Source organism: Mauremys reevesii, linkage group 4 (genome assembly GCF_016161935.1).
Source record: "Mauremys reevesii isolate NIE-2019 linkage group 4, ASM1616193v1, whole genome shotgun sequence".
Classification (NCBI taxonomy): Eukaryota; Metazoa; Chordata; order Testudines; family Geoemydidae; genus Mauremys; species Mauremys reevesii.
The window spans coordinates 138,754,155-138,768,469 of NC_052626.1; the positions used below are offsets into that span (position 1 = coordinate 138,754,155).

The window sequence follows — 14,315 nt, forward strand, 5'->3', positions numbered from 1 at the left end:
CTCCATTGGTTAAATTTTTGAATACCTTTGATGCACGATTTGCATGCATAAGTTATCCCTGTCATAGAAGACGATACATTTGCACACTAGGATCTGTGAATCTGTATTTATTCATGCCATATATAAGCAAATAAAAAAATAGTTTCCTCTAAACTTATAGAAACTTTTTCATTTTAAAATGTACAGGGCATGGCTGACAACATTATAGGAGGCTGGAGGAAAAGGTAGTTCTCAGAAAGTCTGGAAGGTTCCACGAGATTCTACAGAGGTCCAGAACATTCTAGGAGGTTAGTGAAAAATGACTCCACATACGGAATAGCTGAAACATTCTATTTTCCCTTTTGTCGCTAACAACAAGAACAGCAGCCCGAGCCTGGCACCCTCCAAGCCCAGCATCTCAGGCGGTCGCCTGCCCCTAAATCTGGCCCTGTCTGTGTGTAATGAGATGTTCACCTTACACAGGGCCTGGGAGGGATAAGGTGGCTAAGGGAGCCAATTAACTGCCCAGGCTGCACCTGGAGAAGGAGACAGGGAGCAGGGATTTACTAGAACAGGCTCATCTGGGCAGGGCCTATATAAGCCAGGAAGCTGGCAACAGAAGGGGCTGCCGGAAGGCAGGCTGCAGTCACTCCCTGAAAGGAGGGAAGTGGGAAGCTGGCGAACCTGGTGGTGGAGGAAAGCAGGAAGGCATGACAGCGGAGGCCTTGGCTGTTGAGCGGAAGACTCCTGAGCTGGAACCCGGAGTAGGGGGCAGGCCCAGGTTCCCCTGCCAGTCCTGGGGAAGTAACAGGCATTGGAGAGCAGTCTGCCTGGGACAGTTTGCCTCGAAAGACTGTGATACCCTGGAAGAGGGAACAGGAGTACTTGTGGCACCTTAGAGACTAACAAATTTATTTCAGCATAAGCTTCGTGGGCTACAGCTCACTTCTTCGGATGCATAGAATGGAACACACAGACAGGAGATATTTATACATACGAGAACATGAGAAGGTGGAAGTATGCATACCAACTGGAAGAGTCTAATCCATTGAGATGAGCTATCCTCAGCAGGAGAAAAAAAACTTTTGCCGTGATAATTGAGATGACCCATAGAAGGTGTGAGGAGAACTTAACACAGGGAAATAGATTAAATTAGTGTAATGACCCAACCATTCCCAGTCTCTTTAAACAGAATCTATTTCCCTATGTTAAGTTCTCCTCACACCTTCTATGGGTCATCTCAATTATCACTTCAAAGGTTTTTTTTCTCCTGCTGAGGATAGCTCATCTCAATGGATTAGACTCTTCCAGTTGATATGCATACTTCCACCTTCTCATGTTCTCTGTATGTATAAATATCTCCTGTCTGTGTGTTCCATTCTATGCATCCGAAGAAGTGAGCTGTAGCTCACGAAAGCTTATCCTGAAATAAATGTGTTAATCTCTAAGGTGCCACAAGTACTCCTGTTCTTTTTGCAGATACAGACTAACACGGCTGCTACTCTGAAACCTGGAAGGGGGAGCCATGCACAGCAACCTGGCCGAAGGGCCAGGTGTCAAAGAAGAAGCACCTTGGAGTTGCAGAGACCGGTGGACAAATCCCCAGAGGAGGCAGCTGCACCAGGAAGGAGCTAATCCCCAGAGCAGCCAGGAGGAGGCACCACTGGCAGTGAGTGCACCCTGAGATAGTCTTTAACTGCATGATCACATAGTGCTGGGCAAAGTTACAGGCCAGCCAGTAAATATTTCTTCTGTGAAGAGGGTCTAACAATGTGGGGGGACAATTATTGAAATGTTCTGTCTATCCCACTAACACAATGGTAATAGTTCCAGTCATACTTGATACATTCCTATTAGTATAACTGAAGTTCCTAGAAGTGCAGATAATGATTTCACACTAATCATGGGGAATGTAGCCTGTGGATTCTTAGAGTAATTGTCTCTTTAATTAATGGTAGATCAGAGACTGGTATTACTCTGCTTGTCCAATCCATTAGAGAGAGAATGTAACTTTCATGTGCCTAGTGACAGGGACCCTTTATCCAAATCCTGTAGTGAACAGGGCAGTGGGGAAAAACGTCCCAGAAACTCATCTCTCTGAAAGAGGGACTCTATCTCCGCCAGTGATTATTGCAAGGCAGCAGAACTGTTCAATGACCAGCTGCATTGACAGTGGTTACAAGGCATGGAGAATCCAAGTGCTGCAGTGTGCGAATGGGAAGAAAGGAATGATGGGTTATAAATGAATGAGTTGCTACAGCAGAAAACAGTTTTTGTGGCATTTCAGCTGAAGCTGTTTGGACAGTTCCAACAGGAACTGGCAATGAGCTTCAGGTTGCAACCAGAGAGATCCCTGGGCCACACCAATCACTATGGGGCTGATTCTGCCTTCATCCTTCTCTGATGAACTCTAGCCCCTCCTATCAAAGGGAACAAGAAATGCTTTTTGCTATTCAAGGCATTTGGCTTCAGCCTTATTATGTAGCTGGCAGTTATGGGAGGGAAGTGGGAATCAGCACTCATAGGGTTCCAGACCCAACTCTGCCACTGACTCACTGTGCATCCTTTGGCTAGACACTTCTGGGCCACAATTGCCCTCTCTGTCCAATCAGGATAACACTGACCTACCTGGGGGAGGGCTGCGAATGTGAATGACTGTTGAGAGCCTTGGGACAACCTGGAGGAAAGGTGCCAGATACAATTAATCTTCCCCTCTGCAAAAACAGTCAAGGGCTGACAGACTGTCTGCAACTTAAAAAGCTGTAATGGGCATCGATCACTTGTGGCAGGGCCCTGAACAGTGATGTCACAAGGAGATTCTAGTTATGTAAATGTTTTATAAATATTATATACAGAATTGTTGACAGTCCAAGTTATTTTCTGGCATAAAGAAATTAAAAGAAAATGTTAACTGCACCACTTGGGTTTCAGAATAATTTCATCCTTGTTTCACTGGCACAGGGTCCCTCTGCTGCATTGTTATAATAGGAGATTTATAGAGCAATTGATTATCAAATATTAAAAGTGAAGCTGACAGGAACAAAAATTGTTTTGCAGCACTAATTATAATGAAAATAGCGGTCAGCATATTTCTACAAAAATGTTCAAGCCAATATATTAAAGTCTTAACAGTTGCAAATAAACCTGAAATTGCAAATGCCCTGAGTTTAAATTAGGAAACATTGAGTCAGTATAAACAGAGTTGGAATCCCACTAAATCAAGAGAAATTAACGCTGCACATTTTCATTTAAGCTTTTTCCCCTTTCCTCATGAGAAGGAAGGAATTACAGACATAATGGGCTTTCTCCTACCCAATACAAAATGATGTTTTAAAATATATCCTTCCCTCCATATCTGGCTCAATAGCAAGTAGCAGAATGTGATTCTTGTGTATTCTGTGAGTTGGGGTCCTTTGAAGAAGGATTTCACATATGTTGCCCTTTGAAATGTTGGAAAACCTTTTTGTAAACAACCTTAATTTGTGGAACTTTAATTATTTGTTGGTGTGCAATGTTTGCTTTAATGGACTAAAGCGTGGGCGGGGAGGCAATCAAAAAATCACAGATGAGCATCACATGGGAAGTACCTTCTCTTTATTTAACTGGTTGTTGGTTTTTGGTGTTTTTGTTTTGTGTTTTTCTTTTGGGGGGGTGGTTTGAGTAGCTTTCTGCAAAAAGATGATTGTGTTATGTGCTGTTTCTCCCCGCTCCTCCAAAATATATAAATTTTAGCACAGTTGCCAGGTGAGCACACCATCTGTATTAGCAAAACTCTTTTCAAATAATGAAAAAAGCATGTTTTAATATTCTTTTCTCCCTGGTGTTGCAGATCAAATTTTTCTTAAAGGAGTTTAGGTGAAGTAAAGCAAAATCTCTGCTAGTGAGTTGTTTGTTTGCCTTAAGGAAGAAAAAGTATTGCGCAGCGGGCCAGCACAATTCCCTGGTATCAATTAAGCACTCAAAATAGGACATAAGTGGTATATAGGTCTTGTACAAAGAAGGGAATTTCATTCACAGAAAGTAATAGGATAGAGATTGGGCAACACTGTGCTTTAGTAATGGTACAAGTTCAAAAGATTTAGAACTCAGCCCTCTCTCCATCATATAGCTAGCTTTTAAATACATTTCATTAGCATGATACTGCTTTATATTAGGGGTGAGTTTGACACACTGGCAGTCACTCATACAGACTTATGCTAACTTATCAACAGTAACATTCCTCTGTAGCTATCATGGGAGTACTGCAACTGATTTCAACACACATAAGAGTTGCATTCAGGCCCAGTGTTTATAATGCAAAGTGTTACGGCCAGGCAGTGGCAGAGATAGGAATGGACCACAGGAACCAATGTTGCCCAGATCTCTGCTTTATCCTCTTCTAAACCATGTGGACTGTGGGTATGTGCCATCATTCTCCATTGGCAGCTTGTCAAAAATTCACAAACACCAACTTTCATGTGAAAACGGTGAGTTTTCAGGTGCTGCTTTTAGAAATTTGACAAACATTGATATATCAAGAGGTTCAAAATCATGTAAAAATAATTGGTGAAGAGTTTTGCATCATTGCCCAGCTCCGCTCAATAGTTGGCAACATTTGCTGACAGAACTCAAGCAAGAAAGGGTCTATAGAAAGCCAAATTCCATGTGCTTCTGGCTAAGAGCGGAGTCTGTTCCTGCCCAAAACAAGCAGCACAGGCAGATGCCTGACTTTCTCACATGTTTCTTTATAGAATAGCTTAATTCAATTCTAGTTGGTATCCAGTGCAATCTAATCTAACAAAATTTAGGGTAAATAATATTAAAATTCCACACACGTCTTGTGAAAGCTTTATAACTAACTTATACCCCTGCTTTAAGCCTGCAGACAGACAGACCTTATACACGTGGTATGTGGCGTTGTATGTGAATACTGCAAATGGGCACAGTGACATTTTGGTATAGATTACAGTGAAAAATTGAAGTTATGTTCCTAACTTCATTTCACTGCTCCACCATTCATTGGCTCCATCTGTCTTAGTCCTTTTAAAACAGCAACTCTGCTGTGCTGATTGACAAGGGGATAGATTTCCTGCCACAAAGTTTTGAGGTCAATCAATCACTTATGTGTATCAACTATGCAGATCTGAAAAAGCCATTCTGAGGGAATTTTACTACAATGAACCCCTTGTACTGAGTTACTTCAATTTTTAAGCGAAATGCACGTCAGATGTTGACCATAGCTCAGTGTAACCAAAACCAAAAAAGGGGTGGCGGTTATAACAGCTTCCCAATCTTGCTATTCTGTTCCTCAGCCTTGCGTTAACTGTACCACAGTGGAGATCAGTGTTCTGCAAGAGACACTGCCCCAGGTCTTTGGCTTCCAAACTACAAAAGGGCATTCAAACATAACAGATGCCTTAATGGTCAGAAGGATAGAGCAAATGTGTCCATCTTTCCTGAAAAGGGTGTGGAATGGCAGGCTGGTAAATCAGCCTTAGAAATTATCTTAAATAGATTTTGTCAAATGTAATTTACACTTTAAATCTTGTGCTTTGAATGTCTTTTTGCAGACTTCAGAGTTAATCCACAATCATTCATTACTCACATACAAAGTAGACAAGGTGGGGGAGGTAATAATATCTTTTACTGGACCAACTTCTGTTGGTGAGAGAGACAAGTTTGAGAGCCACACAGAGCTCTTCTTCAGGTCTGAGTAAGCTTGAAGCTTGTCTCTCTCACTAACAGAAGTTGGTCCAATAAAAAATATTACCTCATCCATCTTGTCTCTCTAATGTCCTAAGACCAGCATGACTACAGCAACTCTGTATATACAGAGTAGGATACTTTGCAATTATATACATTATGGTGATTATATTGCCTTATAGTGATAGACTCAAAGAGCTCAATCTATTTAGCTTAACAAAGGGAAGGTTAAGAGGTGACTGGATTACAATCTATAAGTATCTACATGGGGAACAAATATCTAATAATGCGATTTTCAATCTAGCAGAGAAAGGCAGAACACTATCCAGTGGACAGAAAGGCAGAACACTATCCAGTGGACAGAAAGGCAGAACACAATCCAGATCTGCGGGTAGTGATCGATCTAGGGGGGTTCGATTTATCGCGTCGAGTGTAGATGCAATAAAATTGATCGCTCTGCTGTTGACTCCGGAACTCCACCGCAGCGAGAGGCAGAAGCGGAGTTGATGGGGGAGCACCAGCGGTTGACTCACCGCCATCCTCACAGCCAGGTAAATCAACTTAAGATACGCCGACTTCTAGCTGAAGTTCCGTATCTTAGGTTGACACCCCACCCCCACCCCAGTGTAGACCTAGCCTAAGAGATCTGCTTTGGGAACTATTGTGAGGAAATTCTCTGGCCTCTGTTCTACAAGAGTTCAGACTGGATGATCAAAGTGATCTCTTCTGGTCTTGGAATCCTTTAATATGATCATTGTTAATTCATTAAGCATCCCAGCACCTCCCCGAGTGGCGGGTAAGAAATATTATACCTATTTTAGAGATGGATAAACTGTGGCACAGAGAGGTTTAAGGCCAATTTTGGAAAAAAAATGGCCACTGAGATTCAGAAGGGCAGAGCGTCCACTACTCCCAGTGTAGACCAGGGGAGCTCATCACCGCTGAGAAACTGGGCTCTAGATTTCTAAAGTCGAGCACCCAAAATTACTGGGCAGTTTTAAAATCATGGACTTAAGTGTTGTCCCAAGGTCACATGAGAAATCTGAATCCCACCCCTCCAGCAACTAAAAGGTAAAACACACACATTTTTCCAGAATGCACATGTGAGTGCATCAGTGGCAAATATTTAAAATCAATACAACAGCTCTCTATGTTAAATTCAAACTCTATGGATTGTTTCTTTTTGTCAGGGACATTGCACATAATGTTATATCTTCCATTGCAGAGGTCTATGGGAGTTGAGAGGAACAAGCCTCTGATTTGGATACACGTTTTTACTGTATTTGGATTAGAGAATTGATAAAAATAAATGCAACTGCAAACACAGAAGTGATGGTGAAGGATTTTATATTTTGATTAGAAAGTCATGACTTTTAAACCTGTTCAGTCACCTCTAATCTCTCCATCTGGGATAATGAAACATATGGGTTTCTAATCCCAGTAATGTCCAGAGCTGTATGAAAGACTGTTTCACCTGGACTTTTGGGGCAGTTGTCTGTTGGAGTTTTGTTCAGATTATTTAGAAGATGAAAAACACCTCCTAAAATAAGCCCAAGAACATGGAGAGAAAGCAACAAATAAATTCATGTAATTAATCATTGCTTCTGTGTTGTTAAAAATATTGATTTATAGGCTTTGAACAGGGTAGAGCAAGTAGAATACTAAACTTGAGCAAACATGAGGCAGAACATTAGTGACGCGCTCTTTTTATATGTGCAAACATTTAGTTTGAGAAACTTTAATCCTTTGCCCAATTCTGAAAAATTATAATTATTGCCAGCTGATAAAACAGTAACATTATGAGCGTTCTTGCATTTTTCTTTTGTATACATGCAGAGCTGAGGAGAAATGCTTGGCATGTCTTTAACAAGGGGAATTTTAAACCTCACTGTGTGTGTATTTACTGAGCACAAGAACTATGCACCACTTTAGTCCCACGTTAGACCTAGTTTGAGGGCTTAAACGATGCATAAACTTTGTACTGATCCTCTTCCTAGGGGTGAATATCACCCTTTTAGAAGATAAGTCTTCCCTTAATCTAATTAATGGGGATGGCCTGGGTATGCTGACGTTAAGGTAGGCTGCAGCCAGGGCCAGCTCCAGGCACCAGCAAACCAAGCAGGTGCTTGGGGCGGCACATTTTCAGGGGCGGCATTCCAGACAGCCTCTTTTTTTGTTTGTTTTGTTTTTGGTGCTTGGGCGGCAAAAGCCTAGAGCCGGCCCTGGCAGCAGCAGCACGTCCTGCACTGGGGGCACCCTGGGGCCACTGCGGTTTGCATCAGGGAGCAGCACCCGCACCTTATGGCCGGGCGGGCTCTGAGCGCTGGGCTGGGGGCCACCCCTCGGGGCACACAGAGCCGCCTGCAGGTGCTGCAGGGCGGCCGCCCCCCAGCACCGCAGCCGGGGCTGGGCGAAGCGGCCAGAGCCACCCAGGGACTGCGGCAGGGCGGCCAGGAGCAGCAGCAGGAGCGGGGCCATAGAGGGCAGGGCGCTGCTGTGTGGGGCTCACGTCCCGCTCTCCGGGGCTCTGCTCCCTCTGGGGCTGCCCTGCCCCAGCTCCTCAGCCCCTTGCCGGGGTGGTCCCCTGGCTCTGTCCTCCCCAGTCCCGGCCGGTCCTGGAGGCAGGAGCCCCAGCTGGAGGGACCCTGGGCTGAGGCGTGGCCCGGGAGCCCCGCTGCTTACCCCGACCCTGCCAGCGCTGGACCAGCTGGAGGTGAGGGGGGAGCGGGCAGAGTTAGCGCTGGTGGGGGGGAGCCCAGCACTGGGGCAGCAGGCGGTGCGGGTGGGGTGGGGGGAGAGCCCAGAGTTGGGGTGGCAGGGGGTGTGGGTGGGGTGGGGGGGAGAGCCCAAGGTTGGGGCCTGCAGAGGGTGCGGGTAGGGGGGAGGGCCCAGTGCTGAGGTGGGGGGCAGCCAAAAAATTTTTTGCTTGGGGCGGCAAAAAAACTAGAGCTGGCCCTGGCTGCAGCAGCACCACCTTAGTCATGATCCTATCAGGTCCCACAAGCTAAGAAGGATCAGAATAGGTGGTATAACTCCAGGCATGATCTATTTACCTAGGGACCCCAAGCAGTGCTATTGGTGATTTGGTACATGGCACTTTTCCAGCCATATCCATGTAGAACCAACGGCTCAGCAGCACGCTGAGGGGCGCTGTGCCAAACCAGATGTCATTTTCCAAGTGAGATAAGGACCTGGGTACTTGTCTCACTGAAGGTGTTATGGCCTTTTTTGCAGGATCTGCTATGGCAGGAGAATGGTCATGGTCATTCACATCTCTAGAGCCTATGATTTAGTCCCACAGTCCCGGCCATACTGTAACTTCGTTACCAATACCTCCTACTGCACCTCTAAATTCCCCTTGAAATTACAATAGGACAAAGTACTCTTCTTCACTTCATGTCCATAATGAATTTGTAAAGTTGTAATGAACAGTTAAACAGCTACTGCATTTCATACCAGAGGTACCTGTATTTTTATGGTGGGTGTATCTAGTTTCTATAGATAGCATATCAGTTTAACTTTATTAGGTTCTGTGGGATGAATGGCACAATATAACAGCACAATGTCATTAAAGATCATGCACCTAAAATGTTTCCTGGAGAGGTACATAATCATAGACATTTAGGGCTGGAAGGGGCCACAAGAGGTCATCTGGCCCCAGCCCCCTGCAATAAGGCAGGATAGGCCATGCCTGACAGATATTTGTGTAACCTCGTCTGAAAATCCACCAACGATGGGGATTTCACAGCCTCCTGAAGAAACCCATTTCAGTGCTTAACTATCCTTATAGTTAGACAGTTTTTCCTAATATCTAACTGTGGTGGGGTGTCCACCTCACACAAGGCAGAGCACGTTAGTTAAATTAGGGTCAAGAAATCTGACAGGCTGCACCTGGGGGCGAGCCAGGGTTTGGAAGGCTAATTGATGATGAAGCCCAGCTGGGCAGGGGCAGGCTGAGCCTGGATGAAGCCAGCAAGCTGAGCACAGCAGGGGGCTGCAGGGCAAATTGTCTGTGGTTGTTTCCTGGGAGAGGTGTTTGGAGTTACCGACTCTGGTGAGACATCAGAGAGGGAAGTAGCCTAGAGTTTCCCCCCCAGGAGAGGGAGTGTCGGCTGGTAAAGCCAGGGTGGGGCAGCCAGAGGACAGAGCAATGTAGTAGGAAAGAGTCCAGGGAAATATCTTCAGGGTCTGGGAGGAAACAGACCATAGTTGCTAGACATAGGGCACCTGGATGGGAACCCTGAGTAGTGGGCAGGCCTGGGTTCCCCTGCCAGCCACTGGAAACATGGCACAGAACCTGGCCCAGGACGGGAGCAGATGAGACAGCTGATCCCATGGCACTGTCACTTTGGGTTCGTCTTCACTACCCGCCATATCGGCGGGTAGCAATCGATTTCTCGGAGTTCGATATATCACGTCTCATCTAGACGCGATATATCGAACTCCGAACGCGCTCCCGTCGACTCCGGAACTCCACCACCGCGAACGGCGGTGGCGGAGTCGACGGGGGAGCCGCGGATGTCGATCCCGCGCCGTGAGGACGGGTAAGTAATTCGAACTAAGGTACTTCGACTTCAGCTACGCTGTTTGCGTAGCTGAAGTTGCGTACCTTAGATCGAACCCCCCCCCCCAGTGTAGACCAGGCCTTTGATACCCCAGAAGGGGAGCACTATAGCGATCTGGCCAGAGGGCTGAGTCACAAAGAGAGAGCACCCCGAATCCTGGGGGGGGGCAGGAATGTGGTATGAGCAATGAGCAGAATAGGTGCATCAGACCTGAGTGGAGTAGGCGCCCCAGCGGTGAGTGGACCCCACGACACCTAATACCTGTCTAAGTCACTTCAGCACATTATATGCAATTCATACACTCGTTACCCAAAAGAACAGTACATGAATTCGCTCCTGTATGAGAGCTCCAGGCTTTCTATTGGATTGTGCGGCTGGTTTTTAAGCATATAGAGTGGTAGGCTGCAGTCGCTGAGTGGCAGCTACATTGCTTTCCTGTCATACATTTCTGATAGCAATTGATCAGCGTTACAGTCACTAGGGAGAAATCAAGCATAACGTCTATCTTCAGAGTATTATACAACTGACTTTACAAGTGTTAGGTTAAAGTAGGTATCGAGCCAGATGAAGTCTGCCAGCCCACATTCCCTTCTGCCTCATTAGTGGAATGAATGTAGAAGTGGAATCGGACAGCTCACCAGGGTGAACACACAGATTTTCTTGGGCTATTTGGGGCTTTTAAAATTACTTATGTATTTCCTGAGTGCGCAATAATAAAGCTGCGAGGCAGGGAAGCGTGTGCTCCAGAGAGGAGGGGAGCGTGCACCTCTGGCTGGTATATGCTATTTGAATGGAAGAGGGGTACGCTCCACACTTTCAGAGGAGAGAGAAGATGTGCTATAGCAGAAACACCACAGAACGTAGGAATTCCATTGCTCCTGGATCTCCTAGGGCTTCTTTACACAAAATCCAAAGAACATCCGTCTTTTTATATTGCAGTAAGGAGAAAAACTGCTGCTCTGGTCTGCATTGATTCTGAATGGATCAGGAAAGCTCTGAGCACATCCAGGATGACTGACAACTGCAGAAATAATATCCTATTCACTCCATCAGTCATATCTGCCTGCTCCAGGGGTATCAGTTTCCAGGAAATGCAGTAATCTGACTTTCCCTTGTTTATATGTAAATTCCTATCTGTAGGGAATTATTGCACCTCAAGTGATTAACGTCACTGAATCACTAATCTCATAGGCCAGATCCCTAGCTGGTATAAATTAGTGTGGCTGCATTTACATCAATGGAAATATGCTGATTTACTCCACCAAAGGATCTGAACCCATGTTTTATAAACCACTTATAAAGCATGCTTTAATCACCCAGAAGTTCATTGCCTGCCAAGCATCTTATCGATCAGGTATCATCATAAATCAGTGTGGGGAAAACTCTTTTGGGTCAAATAAGTACTGGCATCAGCCCTTATCCAAAGCTGGAAATGGAACTGAGCTCTTTTAGAGAGTGGAAAAGTTCACTCAACTTTTTCATTTTACAAATGCTCCTGCTGTCTCTGCAATTCCTGATTGGAGCCAGGACTAGAGTCAGCAAAATGCTGTGGGGGGAGCTGCTTTTTATGGCATTTCTGGCTAGCTGAAATCAAGGAAGCGGGAAGAAAGCAAGAGGCAGGTAGAGGGGAGACCCATTAGATGGGGTTAAAGGAAAAACTCTGGGATTTTAAGCTCCCTACTGTATGAATTGAAGCAAATCAATCAGGTAATTGGACAGAACAGCACTCACAGCCTCATGATGAGTATAGGCAAGGAGACAAGTCAGCTCTTTCCGCCAAGCAAGGCATTAGCTTAGCTAACTGCAGCTTTTGCAAATGCTGAATGGTGTACAATTTTAAGTACTTTTTGGGGGGAGCTGAAAATGCTTTATTTTCTCCAAATGGAACATTAATGATTTTTTTTATTCCTCTAGCTGCAACAGGATATCCATTGTAATATCCACCTTGGAAACGAGAGTGGTGTAATTAAAACCGCTACTTAGCCTCAGACACAATGGAGGTTTCCAAGATGAAGTGCACATGGAATAAAGCTAAATGCCTCGATCTGGCAATTAGTGCTTTATTAGAGCCCTGTGCACAAACCTCTCACCGTACAGCCTCTCTGAGTATCATGTGGGAGCTGTAGTGTACTTGCTAATAACTCTTCCTGAAGTTCATTTCAGCCATTCATCTGCCACCCACTTGGAGCTTTCTCCACAGCTCCCAAGTTGTTTAACCATAGTTAAAGCTGGTCCTACCTCACTTATGCTACTTCCGCAGCTGTTTCCTGATACACACCATATACGATGATACCATGACAATGGGCACAGTATAAAAACCTGAATAGAAAGGAATACAGAACAGAATGTCTTTGCATCTGTTTCACTGCAGAAAACCATTTTTTTCATCATGCCTCTAGCCCATCCATGGCTCTGTTTTAAACTGATGAGTGGAATTCGGTGCTCATGAAAATGAGGCATTCATATTATCGGCCTGAGCCAGAGGCAATATCAGCCATTTTAATGTCGGCTCCCCTCCCTCTGCATCACAATACATCCTTTCTGTTGCTACATCACACTCCAGAACAGCAACATCCCAGTTTTACAGTCTTGCCTCCCACCCACCTAACAGTGCAACTCTCTCCTCACCCGAAATGGCCCTTCTGTGTCAGCCCCGAGAGCCCTCACATGGCTCTGCCAATTAACTCCCGGTGAACTGGGAGGAGACGGCTTGTGTGGGTCTGCCACAGCAAAGAAAGACATGGAAATATCTTGGCTTTCTTCCCTCCAAGAAAGAACTTGCAGTTCTTTTAGAATAGTGAGGGCACATTGGAAAGCCCTGAAGGGCCAGAGAGAAGTTAATGAATGGGAGATTAAAAGCCTGACTAAGGGAAAGGGGCCCCACCAGTGAAATGAGCAGGTCTTTGGTGCTACAAACCCCGCAGGATGCTGGGGCAGGGCTGGGGCAGGAAGGCTGGGGTCAGCACCACTGCAGAGTGGTGGTAGAGCAGCTGGTACAGCCCCTTCCCTTCACCGCCCTAGTTAATCGATGCTTTCAGGTTTATAAACACGCACCTTCCCTGCGCTTGGCTGGCTTAACACACCCACTTGCTTTCGACTCAAGTCCCCATCCCCACACTGAGGGGGGCAGAAGGAGAAATGCAATAATCACCCAAGTGTGCTTTTTAAAAGAAATTCCTCTGTAATGGCTCTGTGCAGGGAACATGACCTCCCAGCCCCAGGTACCTCACTCCAGCGTCGAGCCCAGCCCCACACCCTTAGTGGTTTCAGCTCATGGGCTTCACACAGGACCTTTTGCACAGCCCTAGCAAAAAGCTGCCCCAGCATCCTCATTATGGCTCTCTGCATTGATGATGGTCACTTACTTGGGTCCACAATTTCCTTCTGCACCTCTCTGCAGACTGAGGCTCCCCCAGTTCACAGCGCCATATCACCATCCTCAAGCCAGTGCCCAATGCTTGGGCTCTCTGGAAGGCACACGCTCTCCATCTGCACTGCTGTCTATGAGTCTCTTGTGGACGGGAGGAGGGTGTTCCTCTATTTCACTCCTGGATCTGCCAGGTCTCTCTCCAGCCATGGCTGCCAGCCAGTGATGTCTCTCAGATCCCATGTACTGACTCTCAGAGGGTTGACAGAGGGCCCTTCACAGCCCTTTCCTCTTTTGAAGCAAAATGAGGTTATTTGGAGGATAAGACAAAGGGCCTATCTAGGTACAGCTGTGGCCCCTAAACATCTGGATCAGGGCCGCCCAAGCAGGAATGAGTTTGTTCTCCAAGCACTCAACCTCTGGAACACCCAGGGTCTGAGCCGCTGACAGCCTGCGTACGCTTACTGGCTGTGCCTGTTGAGGGTCAGGTCAGTACTGCTGCCATTCTGAAGGAGCAATGAGAATGAGGCTTCATGTCAACAGCCGTCCCCACTGCCAGCCGTTAAAGAAGAAGACTGGACAATAATATAGTTACTGTCCCACTGCAGAAGGGATTCTGCTCCCTTAACACAGTGTGGCCCACTGAGTGCTGTGCTTGTGCAGCACAGAAAGGGTTAAGGAAAAGGATGCGGGGCACAATCCCCCGTATCAGAAATGTCCTC

General features: G+C 46.0%; 1 long non-coding RNA gene across 2 annotated transcripts; it reads left to right on the forward strand.

Annotated features, from left to right (window-relative positions):
* Window positions 1-319: 319 nt before the first annotated feature.
* On the forward strand, window positions 320-12,248 carry LOC120404674. 2 transcript variants are annotated; one of them, XR_005598107.1, is made up of 4 exons: window positions 320-433; window positions 1,459-1,648; window positions 5,966-6,212; window positions 12,141-12,248. It is a non-coding gene; the product is annotated as an uncharacterized LOC120404674 (long non-coding RNA). The 2 variants fall into 2 exon arrangements; XR_005598106.1 differs by lacking the exon at window positions 12,141-12,248 and adding an exon at window positions 6,887-6,987.
* The last annotated feature ends 2,067 nt before the right edge of the window (window positions 12,249-14,315 follow it).